Raw genomic sequence first — 12,616 nt, forward strand, 5'->3', positions numbered from 1 at the left:
TCAGGTAAGAACAGTCTACGGCCTCATTGCCTGGGGTTGGTTGCATACCCAATCCCCATTCAACAGACAAGAGAGTGATCTTACAACATTGAGGTTGCTGGAAAACCAGCCACTCGGATCTGAGAAGGGGCAATCTTTATTTGCGTTGGGGGTAAGGAGGTGAGAGTAGGGAATTCATGGCTTTCTCCCTAAAAATTATGGGCCTCAAATAGAAAGCATTAAGGAAAAAACTATCTCTTTTCTAGCTTGAGTTTGTGCTCACAGATGGAGTAAATGCTGGAAATGAGAAAGTCACAGAAGGGGTCAATAAGCTTTCCTTCCACACATCCTTGGATTGGAAGACACAAGGATGTGCAGGGGAAACCCAAGAAAGTCCAGTGGCAAACAAACACCAAAGAGATTTAAAAATGGCTGAGCTCTGCATTTCCAACCTCAGCAGAGGGTTGAAGTCTTACTGGCTCAAAGTGTTTGAGCACAGCCTTTGCTAAGTCATTGGCTGATCAATAAATTATGCAGACACAGGTGTCACCACTCTAAAGTCTGGCTAACAGGATGCCTGGGTGTCTCAGCAGTTGAGCATCTGCCTTTAGCTCAGGGTGTGATCCCAGGGTCCGGGGACTGAGTCCCACATCAGGCTCCCTACATGGAGTCTGCTTCTCCCTGTGTCTCTGTCTCTCTGTGTGTCTCTCATGAATAAGTAAATAAAATCTTAAAAAAATAATGAAGTCTGGCTAACAAGTGAAAAAGAGAATAAATAAGCTGGCCAAAGATAAAAGTGTCTGCATGCAATGGAGGAAATAAGATTCCACAGTTCAGGTAATTTATTTAAAGAAAAGAAAAACAAAAACAAAACCAACCAAACAAAATAAATCAGCATCCTGAGTTGCTACACAATGTTAATTAAACTGTCCAGGATTCATTCAATCAAAAATTACAAACATGCAAAGAAACAAAAAAGTGTGACCCATACTGAGGGAAAAAAAATCATTAAAAAAAAAAAAAGAAGAAGAAAAACTGACTCCAGGTAGATGGAGACATTGGATTTATTAGACATTAAATTTCAAGGAATTTATTATAAACATCTTAAAGAATTTTTAAAAATATGACAATGGTAACTCAACAAATAGGAAACTTCAATAGAGAAATATAACCCATATCTTAAAAATGGAAACTCTAGCATTAGAAAGTAGAATAGCCAAGGGGGAACCTGGGTGGCTCAGCATGCAACTCTTGGTTTCAGTTCTGGTCAGTGATCTTGAAGTCCTGGGACCGAACCCCACATTGGGATTTGCACTCAGCACTGGGTCTGCTGGAGATTCTCTCCCTCTCCCTGCATTTCCACCCCTCCTTGGCTCTCTCTAAATAAATAATAAAATCTAAGGGGGGGAAAAAAAAGTAGAATAGCCAAAATGGAAAATTCACTACATGGGATCAACAGCAGATTGAAGATGAGAGAATAAAGTATGAATGAACAACAAGACAATAAAAATTATCCAATCCAAAGAACAGAAAGGAAAAAACACTGAAGAAAAAATGAACAACACCTCAGAGACCTTAGAGTCAAGATTGAGCATGCCAATTTACATGCAATGGGAATCCCAGAAAAAGGTAGATAAAAGCCCAGAAAAAAAGAGACGACGGTTTCAACCTCAAATTTGTTAGAAAACATTAATCTACATATCTGAGAAGCTCGACAAAGTCCAGATAAACACAGAGATGTCCACACCTAGACACACCATAACCAAACTTGTGAAAGCCAAAGACTGGGGGGAAAATATAGCAAGAAAGAAATCTTGAAAGTAGGAAGAGAAAATAACTTATCATTTAAAGGGAATATAATATGAATAATGGTGAATTTTGGCTGACTTCCCATCAGAAAGTATGGGAGCAAGAATTCAGAAGAATCACCTAATCAAAATGCTAAAGAAGAAAAACTGCCACTAAGAATTCTAACTCCAGCAAAACCAGCCTTCAAAAATGAATATGAAATAGTGACACTCCCAGAATAAAATAAAAATAATATGAAGTCTGTTGCAAGCAGACCTGCCCTACAAGATATATTAAAAGAAACCCATCAGGCTAAAGGGAAATTACCCTAGATGGTAACTCATGTCCACAGGAAAGAATAAAGAGCACTAGAAATGGCAGATATGTGAGTTAATATAAAAGAACCACCATCCAGGAGAAACCTTAGCATACTGACTATCCTGGACTTGCATTAGCTTCTTCAGAAGCTACTCAAAGCAGCCAGCAATTCAACCCAGAAATGCAAGAAAGTTAATGTCCCCAATAACATACTCCAACCAATGGAAAATCAGACCAAAAGAAGATAAACTGGTCATCTGTCTACCTCACGCCCACCCTTCCTTTGCAGAGGACTGCTCTGAGAGAAGACTTGTAAATGTCATCTGTTTCCAGCTGTGTTCTTGGGAAGCTGTGGCTTCCTTAGTAGCAAACTCCCTTGTAATTCTTCTGCTTTCTTCATCAGTTCACTCCCCTTTCTCCTTCATTGTCACTTCTCTAGGATACAATGCCTTCCCAAGAAGCTCTCTTTTTTCACGAAACCAAGTTAAGACAGCTGTTACCAAGAGTGGGCCTAGAACTCAACACTCAACAGATTCGGATTCTGGAGTTAAATTAGCAACCTGTCTGGAAATGATAGGAAGTCCCTCTCCAGTGGTCAATGTGGTAGTAACAACAATTATTATTATTACTATTTTCTATTATCCTGCACAATTATAGCATGATCTTTCACTTGACAGTGTATTTTTTATATTTTCAATATTAATGTATAATGAACTTTCTCATTCTGTTTTTTTACAGTAATGTTCTTTTTTTTATTTAAATGCAATTAGCAATATAGAGTACATCATTAGTTTCAGATGGAAAGTTGAGTAATTCATCAGATGCACATCATATCCAGTTCTCATCACATCACCTACCCTCCTTAATGCTTGTCACCCAGTTACTCCATCCCCCTACCCACCTCCCCTCCAGCAACCCTGTTTCTTTCCCACAGTTAAGAGTCTTTCATAGTTTGTCTCCCTCTCTGATTTCTTCCCATTCCATTTTCCTTCCCTTCCCCTACAATCTTCTGTGCTGTTTCTTATATTCCTCATATGAGTGAAACCATATGATAATTGTCTTTCTCTGATTAACTTATTTCACACAGCATAATACCCTCCAATTTCATCCACACAGATGTAAATGGAAAGAGTTCAGCCATTCTGATGGTTGAGTAATACTCCACTATAGATATACACACCACATCTTCTTTATCCATTCATCTGTTGATGGAAATCTCTGCTCTTTCCATAGTTTGGCTATTGTGGACATTGCTGCTATAAATACAGGAAGAAACAGAAAACCTGAACAGACTCATAACCAGCAAGGAAATTGGAGCAGTCAGCAAAAATCTCCCAACAAACAAAAGTCCAAGGCCAGATGGCTTCCCAGGGGAATTCTACCAAACATTTAAGGAAGAACTAATACCTATTTTCCAAATCTGTTTCAAAAAATAGAAATGGAAGGACAACTTCCAAATTCATTCTATGAAGCCAGAATCACCTTGATCCCTAAGGCACACAAAGATCCCACCAAAAAGGAGAATTACAGACCAATATCTCTGATGAACACAGATGCAAAAATTCTTATCAAGATACTAGCCAATAGGATACAACATTACATTATAAGGATTATTCACCACAACCAAGTCAGATTTATTCCTGGGCTGCAAGGATGGGTCAACATTTTCAAATCAACCAGTGTGATACATCACATTAATAAAAGAAAGGACAAGAACCATATGATCCTCTCAATAGACTCAGAAAAAGCCTTTGACAAAATAAGCATCTTTCTTAATTAAAACTCTCCACAATGCAGGATAGAAGGAACATACCTCAATATCATAAAAGCCATATATGAAAAGCCCATAGCAAATATCATTCTCAATGGGGAAGAACTGAGAGCTTTTCCCCTAAGGTCAGGAACATGACAGGGGTGCCCATTCTAACCATTGTTGTTTACCATGGTAGTAGAAGTCCTAGCCTCAGCAGTCAACACAAAGAAACAAAAGGCATTCAAATTGGCAAAGAAGAAGTCAAACTCTCACTCCTCTTAGATGACATGATACTTTACATTCAAAACCCCAGACTCCTCCCCAAAATTGCTAGAACTCATACAGGAATTCAGCAACATGGCAGGATATAAAATCATTGCACAGAAATCAGTTACATCTCTATACACTAACAAGGAGACAGAAGAAAGAGAAGTTAAGGAATCAATCCCATTTATAATTGCACCCAAAACCATAAGATACCTAGGAATGAACCTAAACAAAGAGATAAAGAACTTGTACTCTAAAAACTAAAGAACACTCATTAAAAAAAAAAATGGGGAAGAAATGGAAAAACATTCCATGCTCATGGGTTAGAAGAATAAATATTGTTAATATGTCTACACTACCTAGAGCAATCTACACATTCAATGCAATCCCTACCAAAATACCATCCAACATTTTTTACAGAGCTGGAACACATACTCCTAAAATTTGTATAGAACCAGAAAACACCTCAAATATTCAGGGAAATGTTGAAAAAGAAAACCTGATGGCGTCACAATGCCGGACTTCAAGCTCTATTACAAAGCTTGATCATCAAGACAGTGTGGTACTGGCACAAAAACAGACACACACATCAATGGAACAGAACAGAGAACCCAGAAATGGACCCTCAACTCTATGGTCAACTAATCTTCAACAAAGCAGGAAAGAATAGTCAAAGGAAAAAAGTCTCTTCAAAAAATGGTGTTGGGAAAATTGGAGAGACACATATAGAAGAATGAAACTAGACCCTTTTATTATACCATACACAAAGATAAACTCAAAATGGATGAAAGACCTAAGTAGAGACAGGAATCCATCAAAATCCTGGAGGAGAACACAGGCAACAACCTCCTTGACCTCAGCCGCAGCAACCTCTTGCTAGACACATCTCCAAAGGCAAGGGAAACAAAAGCAGAAATGAACTATTGGGATTTCATCAAGATAAAAACCTTTTGCACAGCAAAGGAAACAGTCAACAAAACCAAGACAGCCTACAGAACAGGAGAAGATATTTGCAAATGTCTTATCAGATAAAGGGCTAGTATCCAAGATCTATAAAGAACTGAACAAACTCAAAAAATACCCTAAAAACAAATAATCCAGTCAAGGAAAGGACAGAAGACATGAACAGACATTTCCCCAAAGAAGACATACAAATGGCCAACAGACAGGAAAAAATGCTCCACATCACTAGGCATCAGTGAAATACAAATCAAAACCATAATGAGATACCTGTCAGAATGGCCAAAATTAGCAATTCAGGAAACAGCAAATGTTGGCAACGATGCAGAGAAAGGGGAACCCTCTTACACTGGTGGTGGGAATGCACACTGGTGCAGCCACTCTGGAAAACAGTATGGAGGTTCCTCAAGAAGTTCAAACTAGAGCTACCCCATGATCCAGCAATTGCACTAGTGGGTATTTACCCTAAAGATACATATCTTAATCTTAAGGGGTACCTGTACCCCAATGTTCATGCTAGCCTTTGTTTCATTTTATTACAAGAGTCACAAAAGTTACCAGGATATTTATTTGTTTATTTTTATTCATCATCCAATAAATATTTATTTATTGATTCCCTCATGCTCAACACTGGAACTACCTGAGGGGAAACAGACAATCACCTCCTCGGGGGGAAAAAGTCCTTATCCCCAAGTAGCTAACCGCTTATAAGAGAGCAATGTTTAAGCAGACTCGGACATGCCAGTGAAATGATGAAAGCAATGGTTTTGATTACTGACATGCAATGGCACCACGATGTCTAAAACTTTCACCTGTGGTTAATCCGGATGTTATGCAGATGGGAGGTGAGGCACTGGGCTACCAAGGGGCTGCTACATATAATAGGTATGGGGCCAGGATGGTGACAGGGACTGTGGAGAGGGTTGTCTGTTTTTTAAGGAATTGAAAGACTTGCAAAACCAACAAACAAACTATATGGTCAGCAGTGCAAACAGCATAGACAGTAAAAATAGAAGAATTACAACAATCAGAAATAAAAGCTCTTTCAACATACACACACATACACCCCACATGCACACAACGGGGTTAGCTGATTCCAACACCAGGCAGCGTCTTAGCGCAAGGAGAGAGGAAGACTCAAATAGATCACACTTTTCACCTCAGATTCCCATAACCTGCCACGAAGGTTAGAAAAGATTATCTAAAGTATTCAGTACAAATACAGTCTGTCCTGGCCTTCCAGAACCATGCAGAACAGAGGAGGTATTATGCTGGATGGAAGTCTGGACCAACACACACGCAAGCACGCACACATATACGCTGGAAGTTCACTTGGAATTACGAGGGTGATGGTGAGTATATTACAATGTGTTCTACAACAGGTGTAGCCGTCAAAACTGTCACCAACGATGAACAACTAGAAAGACTAAACCAGGGCTTACCAGATGAAAATGAACTTCATTCACTGCTAATGTATTTCCTGCCTCAAGTGAACTTCTGAAAAATCTCACAGGTTCCCAGCAGTCGAACCTAGAGAAACTGCCCAGTCAGAAGAAATGGGCTGAGAAGCAGGGGCAGGGACAGGAGCAGGGGCGGGGAGGGGGCGGGGAGGGGGCGGGGCTGGGGCAGGACCTACAGGGGAAGAAAGGGAAGTGCAAGGCCAGGCCTCCCTCCTCCCAGTGAGGACTGGTAGTAGCCATCCTCCTCCTCGGGTCCCTCACACTCAACAGACTGCAGCCCGGTTGCCTGCATTCCTCCCTCCTCCCCCAGCTGCTCATCTTTCCTCCTTAAGCCCCACACCTTCTAAGGGCCCTGCTTTCTCTCTGTGCTCCTTCTCTCCTTCAGTTTCATGTACCATCCGTTTTCAGGTGATGACCTCAGTCCTCACTTCACATTGGCTTCCCTCCTTCATTTCTGAGCACCCGCAGTCTTGGATAAAGAGTATTGCCTGCAGAAAGTTCCCCATCCACATCGCCCTGGACTTGAGGATGGACTCCAGATAGAAGTATGCCAATTGAATTATGGGCAGAGAAGTAAAGGACAAAATGGCTTTGGCCTAGAGCAGCAGAAAACAGATCCAGGAATTCTGCAAGGGTGGTTTTTGCACAGATTTAAGAGCTAGATTTATGTGAACCCAAAAGTTATTTCCTAAATAGTTCTACAGATCATAACAACTTCTCTAAAAAATGAAGTAGCTGTCTTATTCATAGTAGAGCTATAACTTCCCAATATGCTCTGGCTTCAGCTACTTATATATTTAACCAGGGCTCTCAATAAATATTTGTTGAATGGTGAATAAATGGGTGAATGCTTGTGGTTCTGATTAGACAGATGATAGCAGTTGGTCCTTTCGTGGCAGTTGAAAGAGATAAGAATGTCATGTGGCATTACAGACAAGGGAGGCCTCAGACCTGATGTGCCAAAAGACTCCATCAAAAAATTGGATCCTTTGGAGCTGGTGACTTCTACACCAACACATCCACTCTGGGGATCACAAAATCAGAAAAGTAGCAATGTGGATGATTCCTAGCCCTACTTTAGCCTGTCACTAAAATTCATATGTAAACCTTCCTCCTGGCTCCCCACACAGACACAGGCTGTCTTATTCCTCAGCCTCCTGGACTTACCATTTCTCTCTCTCTCTCTCTTTTTTTTTTTTTTCAATTTTCCTCCTCTACTCCCTATTTTAGTTATTTCCATGTAAAGACTGAATCTTCTCTACCTTCTCTGTCCTTTGCTCTGCTCTCCAACAAGATCTTTGCTCTGCTCTCCAACAGCCAGTCATCTGTCCATCCTAATGGGGTTTTCTTTTAACGAGGTATTAATTGCATTACTGGCCCATAGCTGTGGGTTTCTGCTTAAGCCTCTGGCAGCTAGTCCTTCCCAAGGACTCCCCGGTGTGATTTCATAGTCAACAGGACCATTGGCAAGCCAGACATCCCTCTAAAACAATGCAGAGGGCAATAACTATATGGCATGTGAACCCAAATGTGGCTTCATTCTAAATGTGACACTTCTGAGGAAAACACATACATCTAACCAATAATTAAGAATGAATTATAAAGCCTCTTGTGACAGTATGAAGCTTTACTTGGTAGGAAAATATCTGTTGATTAAATATCTGTTGACAAGAGACCCTGTCTTGGAAAACTTTAGGCTGTCAAAAATCTACCAAAGATCTCTATCTTTTTTTTTTTTTCCTAGTTAACATCCAAAGTCATACAGTTACCAAAAATTTTTTTCTTATGATGAGAACTTTTTAGATCTACTCTCTTAGCAACTTTCAAATATGCAATATGGTAATATATTTTTTAAGATTTTATTTATTTGTTCATGAGAGACACAGAGAGGCAGAGACACAGGCAGAAGGAGAAGAAGGTTCCCTGTGGGAAGCCTGATGCAGGACTCGATCCCAGGACCCCAGGATTACATCCTGAGCTGAAGGCAGATGCTCCACCCCTGAGCCACCCAGGTGCCCCACAATACAGTATCATTAGCTATGGTCACCATGATGTACATTATATTCCCCTGACTTGTTTATTTTATAAGTGAAGTTTGTACCTTTTAACCCCCTTCACCCAGGCACACTAGGAAGATACATCTCTATATTTCCAATGTCAGAAGAGTGCTAGATTAGTACAATGGTTAAGTGTGCAAGCTCTACACCCAGAACCTGGATTTGAGCTCCAGCTGTGTTGCTTCCTTGGTGAAGCTGCGTAATTCTCTTTGCCTTAGTTTCCCTAGCCATAATAAAATGGAGATAATAGTAGCACCTACTTAAAAGTGTTTTTGTGACATGTAGATGAGTTAATACATGCAGAGCACTCAAAATATAGCTTAGCACTTAGTAAAAATATGGGGATCTGATACCATCCAGCAAATATTTATTAAGTATGTACTACAAACATGGCACTGTGTGTTAGGAAATGGAAATATAATAGTGAACAAGACATAATGTCTGTTCTCCAAAAGCCTGTAGTCTAATGGCTTCATAGGAGATTATTTTCTTATATTAAAATAATATCTAAGCACCCAGCAATCTGTCACAAACACTACAACTATTTCTAGGACACTCTGACCATGAAAAAGATGAGCTATTTTTCATAAGAAATCTTGAAAGCAAATGGGAGAATTGCAGTTATTATTTTTGCCCATCAATGAAGTACAGAATATTTCATTTAGACCCAAAAGCTTTTCACCTTAGTCACTTGGAGAATTTTCTGAGTCCCTACTTCCTAGGGCATGTATGAACCAAGTTCAGGAATTCAAATGCTAATTCTTTGTACTGTTGCTGATTTCCCACTAAACTTAAACTTGTAAGAAACAGAATGAGATTGGTATGTCAACCCAAAATTTGTGCAGGTATTGAAAAGAAAGATAAAATTTCACATAATCCAGCTTCAATGGGAGAAATCCCTAGATTCAGACATAGAGCTCTGATTAACATAGTTATAGAAAGAAAGTTGCTAAGTTAAATTAGGGAAGATGACATGATTGAAACTTCTAAATCCAGCACTTCCCTCCTTGAAATAATAAAATTGTAATTACAAAAATGAAAATGACTAAAATCCACTTATCTTCAGGGTTTGGTTTACAGATTATTCCATAACAGGCATACCAAATGATCTCAGCAACTGAAGCTGTGACAAGGTCGTAGTAAATAGGCCTCCTACCTGAAATCTCCAAAGACGTAAGAAATCATTTCTTTCAAATATAATAATGCACAAATGTGCTAAATTGTTATAAATGTTAGTATCTGAGAACCAAGTTAAACACAGAATTTTGTTCCTCAGCAACCTTTCCCTGCCTACAGATAAACAAATTTGCTGTAAGAGATGTTATGATACCTCTTTCATGGGAACTGTCCTGTAAAAGCACAATTCTGTAGGACTAAGTGTTGGGATGTTGTAACTATGGTGCTGCCAGTTCCAACCTGCTTAAGAATTCCCTTTGGTAATTTGCTCAGCAACAGAAACAGCAAGTCTATGGCTTAAAGGGAGAGTGCAGTGGCCTTGAGAGGAGAAAGGATGGTGCACCTACCTCTCTAAGACAAAGGAGCGGGGATCAAAAGAAACACTCCAGGAGACTGGGTGTGAAAGAGGGACACTGACTTGTCACTCTCAAACTGCACACTTGGAGAAGTACAGAGGGCCTTCCAGCCCTGTCATCAGAGCAGAAAGCAGCAACAGGGTTCTTGAGCAAGCTTGACATGGATACTCTGGAGTTTGGGCATATATGAGCATAGAGACTCATGGGTCTCCTTGTCTGGCAAATTTTGAAGGGACCCCTAACAACACAACAGAAAGAGAGGGCAACAGTGGGTCAGTCTGAACTGCTACTATGGAGTACAGCAAGGATGATCTTGTTTACCTTGGGTCAAGTAAGTACTTAGAAGGTAGCAGGGCGGGGCCCCCACTGTAGATATCTCATCCATGAGGGTGGGGGTGAGGAGACCTCACAGTTCGAGGTTACAGAACACATTCCAAGGGACATAAAGCAACAGTGTTTGCAGATTAGTCAACCAGAGAGTGTGAAGCCAGTATACTGGAAGTGTGCAATGTGGTGGTCTCTGGAAGGACTTCCAAATTATCCAGTGAATTACCCTGTCCATGTAGTTGCCCACAAAACAGCCTACCATACAAAAAGTCACAATTACAGAAAAGGGAAATTCTATAATTTCCTTACTATAGAAATGAGATCAAAACATTATATAATCTGCCTAAGATGTGATCAAGAGGTGAAGAACATCTTAGATGGGTTGAAAAAATAATAAAGCCATTTTCTACTAGTTGTCTAAGACTCTCTCATAATCAATCAATCAATCAGGAAGTTTTTATTGAGCACAAACAATGTGAAAGATAGCATGCTCCCACACAAATAACTTACAGTGCCTTTACCTTATTTGGCAAAATTGGGGTAGACAGTGAATAGAGCTATACTGCCTAAAGGTAGAGCTACCCCACTAGTTCTGTACCTGTATAACCCTAATAACCCTACCCTATATAAATGAAGATCTGCTAAGGGGGATGCACTTGCTAGACTGATATTCCTGAGGACTGTCTGCACCAGTACAGTGCCTGAAATGAATGTGCCTTCTAAAGATGGGAAACTTTAGGTCAAAACTGATGACAAATGTAGAGGGGAAAAAATAGTAACTGAGGGTAAAGGAATGAATAAGTGGATATGAAACAAGGGAGATCCAATTTTACATTGGTGGCCTGATAAAGATTCAGAGCAAGAGAATGATATTGTCTCATAGCACAATTATACCAGATGCCCAAAACAATGAAGCCATATGGTTGCCAAGACCACCCCTGCTTTTGGAATCTGACAAGGTCTAATGGCAGCCTAGAAACCTGAATGGCATCACTCTGGGAAACATTCTGCTCATACAATATGATGATGAACTGGACAAATTATTGATGAGGTTGGAACTCCAGTAACGTGCCAATATCTTTTGACTCCCATTTTTCAGGTAACATATACTATAATTGGTATCACTTGGGAAGAAATTTCCAGTCACTATGTAGTCTACAGCTTCTGGCAGACCGATCACTGTGCAACTATAAACCTTGCACATACTTAGAAAGGCCCCTGGTCATAATGGAGGAAACAGAGCAGCTGCATGCCTGACATGCCACCATGTACTATGTACAAGTACATATTGTTCTCATTTTTGTGGGTGAAAAACTATTAATCAGAATAGAAGAACCAATGGGTTTCTGATGAGAATTAAGCAGTAGGCTTCATGCTGTGCGTCCAAAATCCCCTGGGGAGCAGCCCAACTCTGAGATGAGGAAAGCTATGGGAAGCCATACAGCATATTCAAACTACCTCATATCTAGGCATGACTACCACTCATTTAACCCAGCATTTGAGAGACTCAAATTTTGGGGCACAAAACATGCATCCTACCAGCACTCAGGCCATCAGTACACAATGGCAACAAAAAGCGTAGTAGGTTAAACAACACTGGCCCACAAGACAGAAGTGTTTTAGAGGAGATGGGTGCTAGTCTAGACATCATGGAACAAGATGAATTCACTTTTAGTGAGGAACAATATTCAAAGGAAAAAGATGAATTTACTAGAATAAGCAGATTAGAGGGCATTCTCTTCCAGGAGGAAGGTAAGGATTGGGAGCCAGCCCGAAAAGATGACAAGGATTTAGTGACGTTAGTTAGGCCAACTCAACAAATAATGCTAGATAATGCTAGGACCTGGCACTGAGAAAAGTATTCCTTGTATCCCAACCCACCAGTACCTCTTGACTATTTCTTTAAGATTTTATTATTTGAGGGGAGAAGGGAAGAAGGAGAGGAGAGAATCCTCAAGCAGACTCCCTGATGAACACGGGGCCCAATCTGGGACTCAGTCTCATGACCTCAAGATCAGGACTTGAATCAATACCAGGAGTCAGATGCCCAACCAACTGAGCCAGCCAGGTGCCCCTCTTGACTATTTTAATACAGATTAGGGCTAAAGTAACTATGTGGCAATGGCCTTCTACTCTGCTACAGAGGCTTAAGAAGTGCACTGATGGGATGTTATG

The sequence above is a fragment of the Vulpes lagopus genome, chromosome 24, assembly GCF_018345385.1.
Source record: "Vulpes lagopus strain Blue_001 chromosome 24, ASM1834538v1, whole genome shotgun sequence".
NCBI classification, from domain to species: Eukaryota; Metazoa; Chordata; class Mammalia; order Carnivora; family Canidae; genus Vulpes; species Vulpes lagopus.